This window comes from Furipterus horrens, unplaced genomic scaffold, assembly GCF_987537825.1.
Source record: "Furipterus horrens unplaced genomic scaffold, mFurHor1.1.pri manual_scaffold_1, whole genome shotgun sequence".
Taxonomy (NCBI): Eukaryota; Metazoa; Chordata; class Mammalia; order Chiroptera; family Furipteridae; genus Furipterus; species Furipterus horrens.
In genome coordinates, this window is record NW_028327171.1 from 19583286 (window position 1) to 19605589 (window position 22304).

The window sequence follows — 22304 nt, forward strand, 5'->3', positions numbered from 1 at the left end:
CTCGGAGGCTTTAAACAAACAAACAAATAAATAAGCAAACAATAGTCAGTACCTTTTAAACTTCTACAAAGTGAAGATGGACACACCAACTCATATCGATTGTGAGGAATCATCTCACTGCCCAACTTTTCCCCCCAAAAGTAGATTTGATAGGTAGCCTTACCTAGATGTCTTCTGGCTTTTCTTCAGATCAAAAAGTTTCCTGCCTAAGCACACAGATATTCTTTCACGAACCATAAAGGCCCTTTTATGAATCCAGCACTGTAACAGGCAGCTTTCCACACCACGTTGAGAGCCCAGTGAGTCAGCTCTCAAGATAAAATACATGGCTAATACACAATTAGTGGGAGAGGTTGTCTACTGGAGAATATCGCAAGGAAAGAAAGGGAAAAAAAGGAGTTTTTTCCTTTCTTTTCTTTCTTTTCTTTTTCTTTTTCTTTCTGTAAAGCAAAGAGGGTGCGGTCAGATGTTAGGTTTTGCCTGAGAAAAGGGCCCTACACTGCACTAGTACCTAAATACTAGCAGAAGCTGCCTGGGAAGAGAGCCAATGGAAGGACTTTGTTTGACCCAGCTGCCAATCTCCCCTGAAGCCGTGCGCCAGACTAAACACTCACACTATTTTAACTCAAATCAGGCTACGGCAGCTGTTTGCTTTCCGGCTCCGAGCTCTGCACCCATCCTGGCCTGTGCAGTTCACCCAGCGAGCTCTGCTGGCTGCCTGGCTGAAATCTGTTCTGGGTTGCGATTTTGTCATCGGAGAAGAAATTTTAACCCTATTCCTTGGGGGAAATACGGACTGTTTGTTGTCCTGCATTTAGATCTGGTGATTGGGGATATATTTGGGATCCTTTTAAAAAAGAGTGGTATTTTATATCCTGGAGGAGAACTGAGATTGGAAGGTGACAAGGATTTATATATTGCTTTGAAATTCTAACCAAACTCTAATGAGATGTTCAAGTTAATACTAAATTAACCCTTGTGTGTAACAATAACAAGGCCCTTACCACACACTTCTAAGAACAAAGATGGTATTGCACCTTCACCCCAGCCCAGACTTCTTCAACCCCAGCTGGATGGAAAGTTGGCATCACAGGACCAGAGAGACTCACATCATTCTAAGAGTTAGTTACAACTTCTTAATGCCTTGGAAAGTTCCTCTAGACACAACACCTACGCACAACACGTAGTTTGTTTTCCTGATACGAAAAAGTACTACGTGTCCCATTTACCTTTCTTAAATTTCTAGTTTATTTAGCGACTACGCTGAGTGTAAAAATCATATCCTGAATTGTAAAACATTAAAGTTTGCCCACAGGTAGTCTTAGTGAAAAGGAAACTAAAGAGACATTAGTCACGGGCAGAGCAATTTAAGTAATAATCAACATTATCAGATGCAGCAGAGAGAAGAAGTCTGGTAACTAAGACCTACTGCACACCAGATGAGAGCCACATATTGCATGTGTGGAGAAAATGTATCAGTAAGTCATTCAACATGTGGAAGAGAGAAAATGTGAGAGGAGAGTGATAACATGGACCATAACCAACTTATTCATACTTCTAACCAAACGACTACTTATGGACGAGGGTGATGGGGAGAGAAGACAGCATCTTCTCATTTACGGGTCTTTGTTTCTGTTGTTGCACTTGGGGGGAAAGATGTTCCTTCATTTAGGGAAAATAGCCGGTAATTCTTTCTTTTTTAACATAACTAATTTGGTTCACACTGTAGTTAGAAGATGAATAATAAGAAATACGTATTTCTGAAATACTGGGGAAGTATGTCTAGGAATTTTTTCAGAAAATTGTTTCTTCTGCTTTAAGTAAAGAGTTTACTTTGTTTTTCTTCCTGTCCCCTCAAATGATATATCTGTTATCTTATCTCAAGAACTAGAGATCTAAATTACAAAAATTGATGTTTGTAATAAAATGTTATTTCCTCAAATCGAGAGTGGCAAAGATGGGCATAGAGAGGTTGGCCAATTAGTTTTAATGGGTGCACATAAAGACTCAATTCATGAAAAATGCATGCCAAGATAATATTGTATGACAGGTGAGTTATTATCCTTATTCTGAAAGTAATGCATGTATAAACCCAACAGGTTCTCATTGAACCTGGCTTCCTACCTAGCAGAGTATGGTTAGATGTTCAAAAATTTTATGGAATCAAAATGCTAGGAAATAGCTTCTTTTGAGCCCTTTACTTTTAGCCCAAGGAAATATTCAACATGTTTCTCTGAATGGCATATTACAATCTAACCAGCAAATTGCACCCATAATCACAATGCTACTTGTACTATTGCAACAGTTACAAAATGGTGGTCCTGTAGTACCATGGATTCATCCCAGTAATTACTTATCTTCCACTGCATCCTGCATTCCTCTCTTCTCCTTAGACACCATGCACAAAGCTGTTAGTGCACGTCATGAGTGTTATGGGCTGAATTATGTTTCTCTTACCCTAAATTTATATTTTGAATATCTAGCTCCCAGTATCTCAGAATGTGTCTATAATTGGAGAAAGAAACTTCAAAGAAAGAATTAGTTAAGCGAGGTTATTTGGGTGGAACCTTATCCAATATGACTAATACCCTTCCAAGAAGAGATTAGGACAGTGATACACACACAGGGAAGATTATATGAAGACACAAGGAGAAGAAAACTATTTGTGGCCAAGGAGAAAGGTTCAGAAGAAGTCAGTCCTGCCAGCATCTTGGTCTTGGACTTCCAACTGCCAGAATTATAAGGTGATGAATGTCTGTTGCTTACGTCATCCAATCTATGGTGCGTGTTATGGCAGCCTGAGCAAATCAATATAATTTTTAAGTACAAAGGAGTGAAAAATTATCTTATTTTGGAATACAATTGATTTTTACACTCAGATATTAATTTTCTCCAAGAAAGTGTGTAATTTATGAAGGAAGTGTACTATATTCACATTCTTCAGAAAGAAGAAAAACTATATGTATGCCAGAGTTTTACATAAAAGTCACACCTGGTGTTTAGATGAAGAAAATATAACACAATTGCCACTTTTCCATGGTACTATATTTATTTTCATAGTATGAGTAGGAACACTGTACTTAAGTCATCGTCTAGTACATAATAAAATTTTGCACAATTAATATGCATAGACATTGAAAACAATCATCAAATAAACAGGTGTCTAGCTTTTTCTTCAGGACAATTAAAAGGGTATGAACACTTTTGATTTTGCAAGACAGTTTAATGCATGGACAATTTACAATCAAAACCTGACATTAGATTAAAATGTCATGTCAAAAGTTGGAAACAAAAAGGTTAAATCTTTGTAAGAAGAGAGTTCAAATAACTTTCACAAAGCAAAAACTCTAAAAGAAGAAGAAAAATAAATGTAGGTGTGTTGCAAGAAGTCTAGATAAAGGTAAATAAAATGAGACTGAAGGTAATCAAAGATTTAAAAAGTCAGAAGATTCATCAGAATTCCCCCAGGGTAAACCTCATTTATCCAGACAGTTAAGGGATGGACATTTCACTTAAATGAAATTTTAGGCCGCAGGATAATGGTGGGAAATGAATTAATATAGGAATACCTTGGTTGCTGTGATTTGCAAAATTCTAAGATGGCCTCCAAAATTCCTATTCTCTGTACACTTACATAAATATTTCCCCCAGCAGTTGCATGGAACCTGTGAATATGATGAGATAGTTCTGTTGATTAGATTATAGATCTGATTATGAGCCACTGACATCATCAAGTAAAGTTATTAGAGGGAAAAGGGAAGAGGTAAGAAAAAGGTGATTGAAATGACCACGTGATGAGATAGTGTTTTACCTAGCAACAATTCCCACCCACTGACATGTGGATATAAGAATTCATTCATCTTTTGAGTCACTCATCCTCTCAAAAATTCTATTTAATGATGACTTTGTATGGGGTACTGAACTAAGTGTTGTGTAGGATAAAACAAACAAAAACAAAAAAGAAATCACAGCCCCTGATTTCATTTTAGTAAGCAATCTAAAAGTCAAACAGCCAATTCTAAAGAGAATGACACTGTACTTGTTGAACACTTCAGAAAGCGGAGGTGGTACTATCTAGTGGTTCTATAAATATGATTGAATGTTATGACAATATTGGTAATATCACTTATTCAAGTACTTAATTAAACAAGTTAATATGAAAGACGCTATCATGGAAATAACATTAAAAAAATCACTCTACAGTTTCATGATGTTATTGTTTAAAGTGCCTAAATACGTAATTTCTTATATAAAATTATGATTGTTAGTTTCTGTTTTTTGTAAATATTTCCTTTAGTATATCTTATGCTAGTTGAGATGAGAAAAGATCATGTATTTCTAGAAATGCTAAAAGTTTAAAGTAATATCCAAGACATAGTCATTGTGTACAAAAGTCCATTATTACTCCAAAGCAAATTGCAAACTACACTACGTTAGCTTATACTTTAAGCGAGACACACTAATAATAATACAGACTCTGAATACCTGTTTCCTAATAAGAATACTATAAAACATGGAGAAACTATTTTAAACAAATGTAGATGTACCGAGCATGTCACAGAACACTCAAATTGTTATAAAAAAATAATCTTAAATGATTAAGTAAAAATTCTCCATGAAGATCATATGCAAATATCTAAAATAGAATATAATACAACATAAAAATGTCAAAACAAGAAGAATGTTTTTTAAGTTCTTAACTGGAAGAGCAAATGGAGGAACCCACAGAAACATAGAACACATACAAACGAACAAAAATATAGTGTATTTAAGTAATGAAAAAAAGATCATGTATTTTTATTGTATACATTTTTTAAAATGACTTCACATTTCCAGTGTTTTTTAAAAACCATTTCCTGCTTCACTACATTTTCTTTATCTATAAACCTGCATTTTGAGGGAATCTCTGTAAGCCTTTTTTTATATTTCAAGTATATTTTATAGTTTCAGAAAGATTAAGAACAATCTAAATATACACAAGGAGAAACAGATTACCAAATGATTTCACAAGTGATTTCTACCAAATATTTAAGAAAAATATGATATCGATTCTGTGCAATCTCTTCCAAAAAATAAAAGCAGAGAAAAATTATCCATTATCTAACACATTCAATGAAGCCAGCCTTACTCTGATACCATTACTAGTCACAAGAAAGGAAAATCACAGACCTGTATCTCTCATAAACTCAGACACAAAAAAATCTCAAAAATCAACAAATCAAGTTCAACAATATATAAAAAGAATTATACCCTACAACCAGATGGTATTTATTTCATATATTCAAGTCTGGTTCAACATTTGAAAATCAGATGTAATCCACCACAAAAACAGGCTAAAGAAGGAAAAACAAATGACCACATTAGTTGACATAAAGACAGCATTTGACTATCTTCAACATTCAGTCCTACTAAAAACACTCAGCAAACTAGAAAGAGTGGGGAACTTTTCCAAGCTGATGAAGAATATCTATACAAACCTATAGCTACAATACTAAATGGTGAATAATGAGATGTTTTCTCCCTAAGAAAAAAGCAAATCAAGGATGTTCCCAATTACTGCTCCTATTCAACATCATTCAGAAAGTTCTAGCTAGCACCATAACACAATAATTTAAAACAAACGTATAAATTTTGGAAAAGAATAAATAAAATATCTCTCTTCATAGATAACAGGATCATCTATATAAAAAATTTCAAAGAATTTAATAAAAGCAACTATAGCAAAGTTCCAGGATGCAATACAAAAATAACGAATGTGCAGTTAGAAGATGAATAAGTACTGGGGTTCTAGTGCACAGCATTGTGATTATAATAAACATAAAAATTGCAAAGAGAGTAGATATTAAATGTTCCCACCACACAAAAATTATAATTATGTAATATGATGGAGGTGTTAGCTAACACTACAGTGGTAATCATACTGTAATATATAAGTATATCAAATCAACACATTATACACATTAAATTTACACAAATTTATGGCACTATATCACAAAAGCACTAGAAAATATTAAAACATTTTTAAGAAGTCAATTGCTTTCCTCTTTACCAAAAATAAAAAAAATAGAATTTGAAAATTTTAAAATACTACTTGCTTTAGTATCCAAAGATTAAATATTTAGGTACAAATCTAACAAAATATATAAATACATATATATGGAAAACTACAACTGATGAGGAATAAAATAAGAGGCAACCTAAATGCATGCATGTGTTTGATGCGGCCTAGAACACAATAGCTCCAGTGTAAACGAGCACATCTAACACCCAGACCTTGGCGTCTAGTAGCATTAGCCAATAAAAGACAATAAGGCTCCTTGACTGATTCTAGGACTTGGCAGAAAATATGCAAAATGAGCCTGAGCATCTTATAGTGCCAAGAAGTAAGTAAGCGACAAAAATAAAAAATAAACAATGATAAATATATATCAAAGATATACAGGAGCCAACTGAGAAAGGTCCTAATGGCCAAAGCTGGAACAATTTGTACAAAATAAATTAAGTCACATTGGATTATAACCCAAAGTACAAAATAAATATTGATGAGTACATACTAATATATATTTGTGATTTAAGCAATGTGGAAAGGATAGAAAAATATTCCATGCAGAAGAATTCCAAAACATTCCAAATCCATATATTCCATTTTTTAAAGAGGTGAAGCATTTCTGTCCACTCCCAAAGTGTGGGCTGAGCATAGAGACTTCCTTCCAAAGAGCACAATAAAAGAGAGATAAAAACAGAATAAATTTAGAGTGGAAAAAATTGACAAACATTTTCACCAACCAGGTGATTAAGATGAACATCAACAGTGATGAGTTATTTTGGTAGTGTTCAACTTTGATATTATGTGATGAGAATGGTAATTTACCTTGTGGTCTTCTTCCCAAAATTGCATTACTCCAATCTAAGCAAAACAAAAGCATCAGACAAATTCCAATCGAAAAATATTCTACGGAAAAAATTGACCAGTAAACCTCAAAATTGTCAAGGTCATTAGAAACAAAGTCTGAGAAAATGTCACATTCAAGAATAATATCCTAAGGAGACATGACTATTAATATAATGTTGTATCCTGCATGGGATCCTAGAAAAACAACCAAAAACAAAAAGATATTAGGGGAAAAAAACTTAAGAAAATATGAGTAAAATATGGATTTTAGTTTGTCATAATGTATTGAGTGTGTTTGACCAATTGTGACAAATATATCACATTAATGAAATGATAAACTGTGTGTAAGGTATACTGGAAATCTTTCAACCACCTTTAATATAATTCTGTAAATATAAAATTGTTAGAAAATTAAATTTATTAAGATATGCACTACAAAATATTTTAAATAGAAAAACATTGTACAATTCATGGATATGTTCTCCAACATTTTATTAAGTGTGAAAGTAATGTCCAGGAAGCAGTTCTTGAGAAAAATGTATTAAAGTAATAAAGTAATCAAAGTAATTAAAACTATTCCGTGGTTTCCATGACATTGTTTCCTCTAGATCTTTTTTCTCATTTATCTAATTTTGTTTTCAATTATTAAATGTAGGAACTACTCAAGATGTCCTCCTTAGTTTGTTTTTTTACTTTTCTTACTCTAATTAGAAATCTAATTAGTCTTGTAAAAGTGTTGATAACCTCCAAATCTTCAGCACAGACACCTCTATAATGCTCCAGATACCACTTTTTAAATGCCCATAGGCACCCCATCTCCATTCCTAAAATTAAATTTATTCTTTTCCCTCTAACCTGCCCCTATTGTGTTAACTGCCAGCCAACCCTTCTTGCATGCCAGATAACTGAAGTCAGAAGAGATCGCAAGATATTCCAATGATTTCCAAGTAAAACCCTAGGACAAGTAGAAAAACATGAATTACAAATATGCAATTGAAGAAAAATGTTTTTGAACAGCAAAAAAAAGTAAAAGACTTTAAAAGTAGGCAGATCAAAGATATTTAGTTTGTTACAGGAAAAAATGAAGAGAAAAAATCATGAAAGAGAAACTGATCCATAGAAAAATTAAAAATGAAAAGATAATTCATGGATAGTTAATGTTTCTCAAGTAACAACAACAAAAAAAAAATCAAAGATATTAAAGGTAGAATAGAAGAGAAGTTTCTCAAGCCTAATGCCCAATTAAATAATTCAACATGTGCTTGGAAAAAATGATGGAGAAAACTGCAGACCTAGACCACTCTAGCAAAGAAAAAGTTATAATTTTAGAGAACAAACCATAGTACTATTGAGAAAGAGAGAGATTATCTACATAGAAATAAGAAGGAGATGTCACATTATTTCTCTACAATATGAAAAATTAGCAGTATCTATATAACATTGGGGTAAATTAGTTTTTGGATAAAAGGATGTAGGTTCAACCTCAGAGGTCCCAGGTGAATTATGATTGGAAATCAGGGATAAGCAGATCAATGCACTGCAGTCATTCAGCCATAGATACTGGTTTAGTGTGGTCTGGACCACATGACCATAATCAATCTAGTTTCTTATATATAAAGGAGGCACGTATATCTGAGAGTCACCTTTCTGAACTATGACAGAACAAATAATTGAGATGAAACTGACATCACAAAAGACAAAGATGAAAAAGAAAACTAGCACCTTGATGATATTAAAACACAAATTTAATCCTACCTTACCTAGAAGTTTTCAGTTATGTGAACCAGTATATTTCCTTCTGTTTAAGCCACATTGAGTTTATTTTTATTTTACAGGAAATGGAAAGTACAGGGTGTGAAAAAAGTAAGTTTTCAATTGTTTGTGTGGAAAATAATACAATAATTAATAAACAAGAATACAAGAATAAATTTTCATGTTTTCACAACTGTAAACTTACTTTTGCCCCATCCTATATTAAAACTGATAAGCTAGTCAACATTTTATGTGTAAAGGCAACAGAAAGACTTCTTAAATGATTAAAAACTATAGATTATATTATTTTTGAGAAAATTGCATAAAATGTGCTGGTTGACTAAGAGCTGAATCAAAATTAAGTGTCCATGGATGGATGAATAGATAAATATACACATAATAGAATACTATTCATCTTTTAAAAAGAAGGAAACCTTGTCATTTATGACAATGTGTATGAATTTGGAGTATATTATGCTAAGTGAAATAAGCCAGATACAGAAAGACAAATACTTCTTAATCTCATTTATATGTGAGATCTAAAAAAGTCAAACTTAGGAAAACACGGAGGAGAACAGTGGTTGCCAGGGTCTGAGAGGCTGCGAGAAATGGAGAGATAGTGGTCAAAGGGTATAAACTTTCAGTTATAATATGAATACGTTCTAGAGATCTAATGTACAGCATAGTAACTATAGTTAATAGTATTTCATTGTATATCAGAAAAGAATTTAGGAGAGTAGATGCTAAGTGTTCTCACAACAAGAAAAGTTAACCATGTGACGGGATGGATATAGTACAATAACTAGCTTGATTGAGTGTGATAATCATTACACAAAGTATACTTATATCAAAATACCACATTGTACACCTTAAATATATACCATTTTTAGTTTGCCAATTATACCTCAATAAATCTGGGGAAAAGATTCAAAACACAAACTCAATGTAGAGGCCATTCTTACTTACACTAAACCCCAAACTGTGTTTGAACTTGGACATCTTCCCTAAAATATCATACTTCATTTTCTTCTCCTTTTCCTATACCAAGAAGTTGATTTGTTATGCTACATTCTTCATAACACAATGTTGGATAACCACTTACAACAGTAATAGTATATTCTACTCTGATACTTGTTAACAATGGCTAAATTATTTACACATTTACGATACCATGCTAGAAGTATGAAAAATTTCACTTATTATTTTTCATAGAAAATATGTGTAGAGCACCAAAATGGTGATATCTAAAAAAAATTTTGCAGATGCATATATTTTCTGGAATTGGCCCTAATTTATGCTATTTAACATCAAGTCCCTATGCATGTGTCTCTTATAATTATGCTTAAAGGTCAATCATTAAAAATAATCTCAAATAAAGAACAAATCTCAAATAAATACACTGTTATGTATTGAGCACTAACTCTACTAAAGTAGTCATATACATTATCCCCTTTAATTATCACTCCAGCCCAAAGAAATACATTCTATTTTATTGATTTGAATAGTCTCATCCAAATCATGTATACCTAGTAACTGAATGTGTTCTTATTTGGGAAGAGGGTCTTTGCAGATGTAATCAAGTTCAGGTGACGTCAGTCTAGATTAGGATGGGCCCTAAATCCAATGTGACTGGTGTTCTTATGTGAAGAGAGACACCTGAACATGGAGACACGCATGGAGAATGCTATGTGACCATGGAAGTAGAGATTAGAGTAACGCATCTACAAGACACGGAACACCAGAAGCCAAGGGAGAGTCATGAAACAGATTCTCCCCTAGAACCTCCAGAAAGAACCAAAGCTGTAACCCCTTGATTTCTGATTTCTGACTATCAGACCTGTCCAAAATATCGCCTGCTGGGAAATGCAGGCAGCTACTGCACATCATCCAGGCATCCTCAGGAAGAGAACCAGTCTCCCTGCCTCTTTTTATTTTAAGTCTTCTAGCCCATAATTCCATGTGCTCCAGAGGCATTCAGCTTTTCAGCCAATTCCATTCTAGGCTGTTTACCATGGCCTCAGACAACCCCCTCCTATGACCCCTCCCTATTCCTCACCAGTGATCTGATCAGATCTCTCTGTATCATTATTACTATCTCTCATATATAGTTGATGATTTGAGATTTAGAAAGGTTAAATATTATTCAAGTAATGAAATAATGAGATTAAATCCAAGCTATCTGACATGGGAACCCATGCACCTGGTTACTATCTATACTGTGTCTAAGGTTATTATTTATTAATTACTTCTTATATAGTGCACATCCACTCTGTAAGTGTTCTTTGTGGTATAAACATTATTTAGGTTTCTAATAATATATCTTGCAAATTATCCATATCATACCATCAATGTATGCAACTAGGTTCACTGTCATGTTTTCTCTCCCCAGTCTGGCTGGGCACATCCTTCCTTCTAGCACTTTGCTTGGCTATCTTCTATTTGGAGACGGCAGGGGTGTTAACTCTGTCAGAAAGACTTTCTTGACTGTTTTATGACCAAAGTGTAGTTTAGCATTCTTTCTATGCCTTGCCATAGTACAATACATACTTCTAGATTTTACAAACAACGGACGATGTTTCCTTCTTTTCATTCTCAATAATCCATACATACAGTCCTGGTACTGAGTAAGCACTGCTAAGTAATATGAATTACTTAATAAAAATTTTGATTGGAATATTTTATATTAATAAAGAAGTCGAGTTACATAGAATATATAGATATCTATAGATCAATTTTAAATAACCAATTTGAAGTCTATGGAATAAATGTAAATTCAAATACAAAAAAACTAGATTCTGGAAAACAGACAATATTTTTTGAGCCATTTTATACTCATTAATAGATGAGTATGATATGATAAATAAATTATTTAACACTTTATTTAAGTGATTTTCTTATTTGGAACTTTTGTTCTTTTCTCATGGTGTAAGTATATGTTTGTCATCTGTCTTTTTCCTATGTTGAGTTTTTTTGTGGGTTGAATTGTATCTTCCCAGATGACTTATTCAAGTTTGAACTCCTGGTACTTATGAATGTGAACTTATGAGGAATAAGGGTTATGCAGAACTAATTAAGGTCAGGTCAGACTGGAGTAGGGTGGGTCCTTAAAACAGTATGACTAGTGTTGTTATAAGAGGAGAAGCAACTTAGAGACAGACACACAGAAGGATGACAGACTGACACCCACAAGAAGAATGCCAGGTGACAATGGAAGCAGAGATTGGAGTGATTCCTCTACACACTAAGGAGCACCAAGGGCTGCTGGAAGCCACCAGAAGCTAACAGAAAGGCATGTGACAGTATCCAGAGGGCTCTTAGCCTGCTGATACTTCAGTCAGACTTCTAGCCTCTAGAACTATGAGAGAATAAATTTCTGTTGGTTAAAGCCACCCACACTGTTGTACTTTATTGTGGAGCCCTGAGAAATTAATACAAGTTTAGAGGGTTTAAAAAAAAAATTGAATATAAGCACAATTTTATCATGGTCTCCCCCATTTTCATTCTAAAGCACCTGCTTCAAGTTCATGGAATATTAACTTCTAACATGTTTACAGATATCACAATTTTTTGGCATCTAAAACAAACTAATCGTGGTGATATCAACTGAATTCAATATCCTAGTGCATTATATATTCTAATAATCACTTTTTTTTTGTTAAAACATAAAGAGAGTGATAACATTTATTGAAACGGAATGTAGCTCTCTCAGAATAAAAGGCATTGGTGGCACACAGACTTGCCCTTTCATCTGGCCATACCTTTCATCACGACATTCCTCACACCCTGAAACATATTACATTTCAGATTTATAACCTTCAGAAGAAGTCTGAAATGCTCAGCAGTGGGAGGGAAAAGCCGGTTACGGTCCTGATGTATCCACTGTACTTCACAGGGCCCATATAAAACATAACATATGGAATGCTGATGAGGTTTTAGGGTTAAAATCTCAAGTGGGCTAAAAATACAATTAATATTACATTAGCCTTTTGGAGTAAAGGTCTAAAATATAATGCATTTCAGTGTATAACAAAAACAGTGCGACATAAAACTAAACAGATAATTCAGGTCTAAACCCATAACCTTTAGCTGTCCTCTCGGAGAATGTGGTACCTTCAATCTCACCAATAATATTGCTGTGATTACATGTAATGAGAGCAGATACCAGGAATGTGCACTGCCTGCCCCTGGGGAGCTTAGCCAAAGTGCAAGAGGAGCCTATTTGTCTTGGGAAACCTCTCACCTAATGGTAAACTCTCATAGCCAGCCCTCAGGCATCTACCGCCCTCTGGCTGTCCTAGGCTCTCCTTGGCCCCTGAATGCCCACACCCTTCCTTCGGCCCAGCAACCCTGCGCTTCGGAAGTGAAACTTCCTCTCAGTTTCACTTCTCAATCAAAACTCCAGTTTTCTCAGCAAGTGGATTTGGGCGGGCTCCTAGCAAAATCTTAATCTGATAATCTGGTTAAATTAATTCAAAGTAAGTTGCAAATGGGCACTAGTTTAAATTTCTGAGAGAAGCTCAGTTCTTGACAATCTAATTTGCAGACTGTACAAAAGAGATGGACTGAACTGGAAAAATTTCCGAGTTCCTTTTGTTTAAACTCAAATGTCTTCAGTAACCTCCTTGCCTCCTTCTGTCCCTTCCTCTCTTTCCATTTCCCTCCCCTCCTTCATTCTTTCCTCCCTTACATCCCTCTCTCCCTTCATCTTTACCTCTTTCCTTTCTGTCTTCCTCTCTCCTTTCCTCCCTCCCCCTCCTTTCTCTCTCTCTCTCATTTCTGGGTCAGCAATGTGGCACTCCCTTCCTACATGGTTAGATAGCCATAAATTGGCTTCTGGGTAGGAATTAAACTAAGGCAATCATTGTCTTTCCCAAAGGAAATGCAACTTCCTCATTCACCAATACTCTTAATATTCTCCATGGGTGACTTTCTAAATCTGCAACGAGGAAACAAATATTCAACTAAGATTCAGAATTATATATTCCACTCCTTTAAGTTATTAGAGATAATAACTTAAAATGTAAATAGTGAATTTGGAAGCATTACAATAAATTACTTCTTTTATTATTATTTTTGTTATTCAAATACTTAAACTGTCATCAATAGTACTATTGATCAAAATGTCTTATTCAGAAATGTTAGGTACCTTTTGTAAGAATTTACCAATATTTGCTTCATGCCATCAAAGCAAAGTATACCAATATACATAATATATTTATTATTACTAATTATTTCTTTAATAAAATATTCATTAATAAGAAATACCATGGTTAGTGTATTTTTACAAACAAAACAATTTATATTTATTTCATGCTTTTCTGTGCCAGATGCTATTCTACTTTTCATATAATAATTCATTTAATCCTCAAAACAATATTATAAATTGGGTACTTTTATATACTCGCTTTTAATAGATATTGAATACTAAGGCTTGAAATGTTTCATGAACTTGCTCAGGATCACACAGCAGGTGAACTGTATTCAAAAATCACTGCATGACCACATGGAAGGATATTGGCCATCTACTTCTCTAGGAATATATACATGTTCGTGTTTTTTGAAAAAATAAATCATGTATGAATATTAATACTGTTTCCAGTGGAAGGTGTGGGACCAGTAAGTGGGAATCAAACTAATGTTGGATTGTCTTACATGGAAAACTAATAAATTTCTGAAGATATCTTAGATTAATCTAAAAGAATTTTGTTGAAAGAGATATTGTAGCCATAAAAAGCAATAAGAAGTACCCTTATGTTTAGATCACTTTCCCTAAGGGATGGTCCAGAGTAATGGTGGGGCATTCAAGTCAGGCTTTGGCAGGTTTATAAATAATACCTCTGGTGGTAAAATGCTGAACTGACTACATAAAGACATATGGGAAATAATGTCTCCAGAAATCATAACCAGCAGATAGAAGAGAAAATGAGTCACCTTAATCACTGTGAAAGAGAAAGAGAAAAATACAACACAGATTCTTAAGGAATAAAGCCTTATGCAATAAAAGACTATAGTCCCAATTTAATACTACATTTATTTCTATTGGATAAATTATTTGGGACTTTTCAATAAATACTGCTGAGCATAATATCAACAAGTAGCAGGCTAAATGAGGGGAACATCTGGACAGTAGTTCAATAAATATCATAGCTGACTGTTTTAAATTATAAAAGTAATACCTTCTTAAGTTTAAAAACCTAATAATGCAGAAGTATATAAAACTTAAAATGAAGATGCCTTTTTTCCTTTTTTATCATTGTGTTCCCTATATAACCACTAACCTGAGTGTGTTTTCAAGACATTTTCACTACATGAACAAATATATAGTCACCAGTCTTGTTTTTGTAAAACAAAAATGTTTAAATTATATTTCCACATATATGTAAATGTGGTTATAATGTAAGATTGATGTACTTTTTTTTTATAAGGGATCTTACCATGCATATTGTATTATAACTTCATTCAATTCATTTCTTACAAAACATAACACAGAGAACTTTGCAAGTCAGAACATGCAATCCTACCGTAGCTTTTTTAAAAAGTTACTTAATATTCCATAGTATGGTGTCTCATAAGTCATTTAACTATTCCATACGGTTTTGACTTTTTCCCAAGCTAGACTTTCACGCATTTATATACATTACCTTATGTATTCAAAGACTTAAGTTCCAACTCAAACAGGGTGTTTAATCATGGGAGTACTGTATATTTTTTTCTTTATTATCTCGCAGAAATAAGATACCGAGGACTTGGAAAAGGTATTTTATCCAATTACTTTTCATACATTTTACACTGTATGTTTTTGGAGGTAAGAAAGTAGATCTGAAGCCAAATAGCTGAGTTTAAAATACCCCGTGGACCATAGTTAAGTATGTAAAAGTTTAATAAACTAAAATTTCCAGTTACTCTGGCCAAGAGTTTATGTTCCAGAAATATTAACTGACCATTTTAAAAGTAAATCCTAAATGTTGGGATAGGTGGTTGGGGAAAGCATTCCTCCGAGGATTCTAAGGAAAACTCGCTCAAGAAGTCAGTGTGAGTGGGGTCATCCACGCAACAGCAGCAATATATATCCCCTTTGGCCCTAAAGAGACCCTTATGTACAGAGAAACTTTGCAGCTGGGCAGAAGAGACAAGCGTCTGGCTGAGAAATAACACCATAATTCAGAGCAATTTTTGGCCTCTACATTTGGCCTTGTACATTGATCTTATTAAATTTCAACATTTTTCTTCTGGAAAAGGGATTCAGTAAGAGAAGAAAAATACGACAAAAAAATACTTCTGGCACAATGACTCAAGTGAATAGCCTTCAGATATCTTGTAGGTGGGGAACACATTTACCATCAAATGCAGATGCAGGCTGGCACGTGTAGCTTTCTTGGGCTCATCGCAAACCAGGATAACCTCCCCTCTGCCCTAGCAAAGAAATGAGCAAAATATCTGAACTATTTCTTTATAACTGGTATAATTAATGAAAAAGATAAAATTAATTATCAATTGATAGAGACACAGGCTGAGAACCTTTGTTAACAGAGTTCACTAAAAATGAAATAGGCTACTGGGTTACCAAAAAATAAGTATCTTCATGAGTGTAATGCAGGTGGGAGGTAATGTCCACCTAGCAGGGAGGGAGAGAAATATGCAGGAAGCAGAATGCTTTCCAGAGTCTTAAACTAAAGTAAGGACAAATTATGAAACAAATCCTTGTCTCAATAAAGATCAATATTCATACAACAGGGTCCAATATCAGCAAAGTATATAAAAACTAAATGTCTTTTAAAAATATACATTTAATCATAGGATAACTAAAAGTCTATGTAAGGATTTGTAAGGTGACTATAAAACTAACATGAATGGAGTTTTAAATATATATTTTTTTATTTGGAAGAATAACTTTAAATTTGGTCCATGTTTTAAAGCATGACGAAAGGGAAAGTACCAACAAAAGTCTTTTGAACCATGTTTATTTCTATGGAAAACATTTATAATTAAAAAGAAGTCATGAGGGTATACATTTTATAGCCAACACCACCTGGAATATTAAGAAAACAATATATATACATATACAAAAACACCACACTTCCTTAATAATTTTCATTTTAATCACATCTGTTCTAAATTAGAACTGTGTTACATGAGAAGTTTTTGTGTCATCAAAATCCTTGAAAATTTGTCATCAAAATCCATTCATTGCCTCCACAGAAAAAAGGAATGCACACACAATGCATTGCATATAGTTTCAGAGGGATTACTGATTATCTTATCTAAAACTTACTTTCTGATCTCAATTTAAGGAGCTCTAGTCTCAAAAAATGGCCTTAACTAAATGGAATCTAGTAATTCTCTCTGAAATTTGACTAACAGAAGAAAAATCTAATTCTTGCCACCATGTTCCTATAAACATACAGCACATTCCTAGGCACTGGATGGGCAGGAGGGTGGTGGACATGGGAGGAGTACAGAACCAGCGAGATGTCTCTGCTTGTGTTCCACGATGTTCTGGAATGGTTTTCCCTTATCTTTGTTCTTTCAACCTCTAACACTCATTTTCTAGCAAGCCACTACCTAGGGTCTTCTGAATAGGATGAGAAGAAACAAAGACCCTTACATAATATGTTTCTCATATCTATTATGGAAAACACAAGAAACCCAACATCCCGGCGATTCTTATAAACTAGGTAAATTAACTTGTTTTTGTAAGCTAATAAATATCTTGTAAGCACAGTTTAAGTAATTTAAAGTAAAAACTAAATTTTAAGAAACTTAACGTCTTTGCTTTCTATTCGATAAACCAGTGCTATGATCCTAAATGCCATCTTATGACACTCCGTGGTTGCAGGAGCACAAATATGTGTCACCTAGTCATGCATGAAGTCTTCTTTTTGAAAAGTGGACAAAGTTTGATTAGCTGAGGTCACATTTCACAACTGCTTGCAATAGACTACCTTAAGTATACATTTTATATCTATGCAACTTCTGAATGATAACGACACAATGAAGTATTGGAAATCCAGCCGTACTTGTCTAATTGCGAGTCACTTACCATATTGTGTATTCCATTCTCTTCTCTGTTCAAATCTTGGTATCAAGAATTTCCTTTATCTCAGAAGTGGTAGCAAGGTCCTGAAAAGGATTTTTATATTGTAAAAGATTGTATTTATGGATATACATACAGATATTTCCCCAAATAATGGCCAATTTTAACAGTTTCAATATTTATGAGGTTATTTCAGTCCAGAAACAATTAGAAAAGTAGTAGATAGTCTCTTAAGAACACTTGATTTTCATTGAATGTTGTGGAGACATGAACATGTGCAGATTTACCTCTGAGAAGTGTTAGATTTGCATTTATTCTTTTGTCCCTAGCCTGTCAGCTGGATGCTGTTATTTTTCAAAGCACCTATTTGAGGTGCTAAGAGGTCCTCATTAGATAAATTCAACAAAAACAACATTAAGTTTTAGAAATTAAGTGTCAGAATAGACACCTTTTTGATCTGTAGATAACTAAAAGAGCAACAATAAATTGCAAAAAATGTGATTATCTTTCCTGCCTTAGCATTTTGGGCTTGATTAAAAACTGTTTTACTTTAGTTACTGCCCAAGATCATGTGAGTTGTTGAGAGGAAATATATTATTTTCAGGAGACTCCCAGCTACTTTCATTGAATTTTTCCTGCCCATATAATGAATGAGGAATGAATGGAATGAATGAATGAATGAGTGAGTGAATGAAAGATTCCAATGACCTCCGTAATATAGCGTACCATTATCATCCCTGGGAGGAGCATACTGTTTGCAGGGCTGAGAAAGCCAAATGAAATAAAACAAATAACCATAGCAATGATAAACCAGGAGTGATTCATTTGAAGTCAATTCCTCAAATCAGTCTGTGAGTATGGCACTGGACTGAGTTAAGAGGACCATAATAAACATTTGGGGGATTAATAATCCATTGAGAAAAGCAATACAGACATGTCTACAACTCATGATAAAATATGAAACAAAATCAATTACAAATATGAGGGTCTTTTAATTATTTTTGAGTTGATCAGGGTAGGCATCATTGAGGTATTATTTGAACTGTACCTAAATAAAAAATTCACATGTACAAACATGAAAAGAGAGAGGGAGAACAATCCAGATTTAAAAAAATTTATAGGTTAAGGGGCAGAAAGAAGACCAAGAGATAATATGAGAAGGTTGCTAAGTTTCACAAAAAAAAAGTGTTGTCCGGTGATGCTCACAAGTAACAGATCAGCTGTTTGCATTCTTTGAGGGGACAGTTTCCGTGGAGTGGTGGGGAGAAAAATCAGATTGCATCTTGTGTATGGTCAACTGGCCAATGCAGAAAATGGTCAATTAGGGAAAAAGCAGGGCAGGGAACGTTTTTCAGAGAGAAAAGCATATTAGAAAATAAAAAAAGGAGAAGGCAAATATATTTTAAAAACCTTAACAATCTTAATTAAAAAATAGCATATTTTAATTGTGGTTTCTCCATGATATGCATTAAAGAGGTGTATCAATCAAGCCTAAGATTTTCCAGGCAGGGCAATGAATAGGTCACTTAGAACAATTATATTTTAGCATCTTGAGTTGTCTAATACAACTACTGATTATCAAGAAAAAAACATATAACATGTGATTAAAAATACTTTTTTTTTTTTTATGCAAGTCTTCTTTTTTTTCCTTGATGAGTCTGGTTATAAAGGTTTATCAATCTTGTTTATCTTTTCAATAAAACAATTCTTTTTTTTTAATTTTATTTTTTGTTATTCAATTACAGTTGTCCCATTTTTCCCCCATTGCTCCCCCCTCCCAGCCCATCCCTTCTCCCACAATTATATCCCTCCCCGTTGTCCATGTCCATGAGTCATAAAAATACTTTCATATATAAAAATATTTTTATAAAAGATGCATATTGATGTCAATAGAAACTTTACTGACTTTTGGAACACAATCTTATTATCAACCTTTCAAAGAAATAATAAGAAACACCTGCTAAAAAGAAATGTAAGACATTAGTTTTTTAAATTTAAACTTTATTGTATTTTTTTCATTAGCATTTAATCCCTTACGCCCCTTCCCCATCAGCAATCACCACTTTTGTTCGTGTCCATGAGTCCTTTTTCATTCTTGCTCAATCCCTCTACCTCCTCACTTCCTCCACCCCCACTAGCTGTCATCTGCTCTCCATCTATGAGTCTGTCTCAGTTTTGCTTGTTACTTCAGTTTGTTCATTAGGTTCCACATATGAGTGAAATCATATGGTATTTGTCTTTCTCTGACAGCCTTATTTCACTTAGCATAATGTTCTTCAGGTCCATCCATACTGTTGCAAAGGGTAAAACTTTATTTTATGGCTGAGTAGAATTCCAATGTGTAAATGCCCCATAGTTGTTTCATCCACTCATCTATTGATGGACACTTGGGCTGCTTCCATTATCTTAGTGATTGTAAATAATGCTGCAATTAACATAGGGGGGCTTATGTTCGTTTGAATTAGTGTTTTGGGTCCCTTCAATGGAACTGCTGGATCAAAAGGCAGATCCATTTTTAATTTTTTCAGACATCTCCATACTGCTTTCCACAGTGACTGCACCAGTCTGCATTCCCACCAACAGTGCAAAAGGGTTCCCCTTTCCCCACATCCTCACCAGCACTTGTGGTTTGTTGATTTATTGATGATGATAGCCATTCTGACTGGTGTGAGGTGGTATTTCATTGTGGTTTTAATTTGCATTTCTCTGATCATTAGTGACATTGAGCATATTTTCATATATCTGTTGGCCATCTGTATGTCCTCTTTGGAGAAGTGTCTATTCAGATCCTTTACTTATTTTTTTTTTAAGATTTTATTTATCATATTTTTCCTCCATAAGATACACTTTTTCCCCCAAAAAGTGGGGAGAAATGTCTGTGCATCTTATGGAGCAAATATTGCAACCCAGACTGTGATGTGTATCACCTGACCTGTCAGAGGTGGCGACAGCTGTTAGAAGAGGAAGCAGTGGGCTGACACGAAACCCCTGGGGATGCTTAAGTGTCCCACTTTACTGCTGAATCTCAGGGTGTCTAGTCAGTATGAAGAGAGCAAAGAAAGTGACATCAGTGATTGTGAGCAACTGAGCTTCATAAATTCTGACAGTAGCAATGATGAGTTCTTGGGGTTCCCAGAAAACTAGAAGAGTGCTTGAACCTTAAAGTCTCTCCTCATTTGTTAATGACAGTGATGATGGTTCTTAATACCGTTGTTGACTGCTGTTCACCTTACATGGTTGAAATATTATTCTGTTACATTTTATTAAATATTTTAGTACACATTTGGTTCAGAATATTTTTTTTTCTTGTTTTCCTCCTCTAAATCTAGGTGTGTCTTATGGTCAGGTGCGTCTTATAGTGCGAAAAATACAATAGTTTATGTGTGCCATGAGATGAAAAAGGTTAAAAGTCATTGCTTTATGGGACCCTCCAGTATCAAGTTATCCACTGAGGTTTTACAGAACTGAAAAACTCTTTGTTAATTGAATATAGCTCTCATTCTAGCTGCAACTGCTAGGGTAGTGTAGCAGCATTTACTTCAGGAAACGATCAGAATTTATTAATTGGTCTGATATAAAAAATTCCATTAGCAAATAATTTTGATAAATATTATATTAATGTTAATCAGATTTCTCTGCTGCAGGAGTTATCAGGACCTTGAAAACATGAGAATCATAGTGTTTAACAAGGAAAGATAATATCCATTGTTTCACAAACCCAGTAGAAGTTTGAAACCTGAGCCAGATGCATTTCACTTCATCTTATTATAAGTCTACCACATATTAAATGGAATGGCATAGCCACATGTCTGTGAGGAAAGAGGAATATCTTCAAAACTATTCAATTTTGTATGACTATAGGTACTATAATTTCAGTTTTTTTCATTTAATGCTATCAGAAAATTTTCTCTCTTTAGGGAACTTTCTCTTCTTTTAAAGTTGAAATTAGTTGGAAAAAACTGTGAGCAGATGTGTCCTTTTCTGATAACTTCTTTGGGAAGAAAGCTATTTTGTTCATGGGAAACCTGAATTTTATTCATCTTATAACATGTTGAAGTCATCTGAAGTGATCACTTAAATGTTGATGTTGACACTAAAATAAAACACTGCAGCAGAAAAAGGGGAAAGCTAAGTAAATTTCAAAGAAATTAAGGTATAAGAAATGGAGTAGCAGTTTGAAAATATTTGTGTACTTCACAGATCTCTAGGTCTACCTACAAGCCAAACATGGTACATTCATGAGATATGACTGTGTAATGTCAATACTTTGGAATTGGTCTATAAGTTCAGGCATTTGGATCTGAAAGAATGATTGCTGTGCAGATCGTATTTGGTGCTATAGCTTGAGAAGTAAAAGCATGTAAATGTCAAGCCCGAGGCTTGGATCAGCAGAAAGGATGAAAACATTACTATGTCAAACTTCATTTCACAAAGCCCATGTATACCCATCGGACTGTTTTACAGAGAAAAATATATTTTGTAATTGTAATATAAGTATATATTTTGTCATTGTAATAGGTAAGTTATTTATCATACCTGCCATTATATTTCTTTTTTACTTTATTTTATTAATTTTTTATTGTTGGCACTATTACAGATGACCCTCATATCCCCCTCTTTGCCCAT

The 22304-nt window shown here is 34.0% G+C and overlaps 1 long non-coding RNA gene across 3 annotated transcripts in view; it reads right to left on the minus strand.

Moving 5' to 3' along the window:
* The window catches only part of LOC150020733 (uncharacterized), a 448609-nt gene that overhangs the window by 144955 nt on the left and 281350 nt on the right, over positions 1-22304 (minus strand). For all 3 annotated transcript variants that reach the window (XR_016509813.1, XR_016509802.1, XR_016509812.1), the window contains one exon: positions 17685-17764. This is a non-coding gene — a long non-coding RNA (uncharacterized LOC150020733). The remainder of the gene's footprint in view (positions 1-17684; positions 17765-22304) is intronic.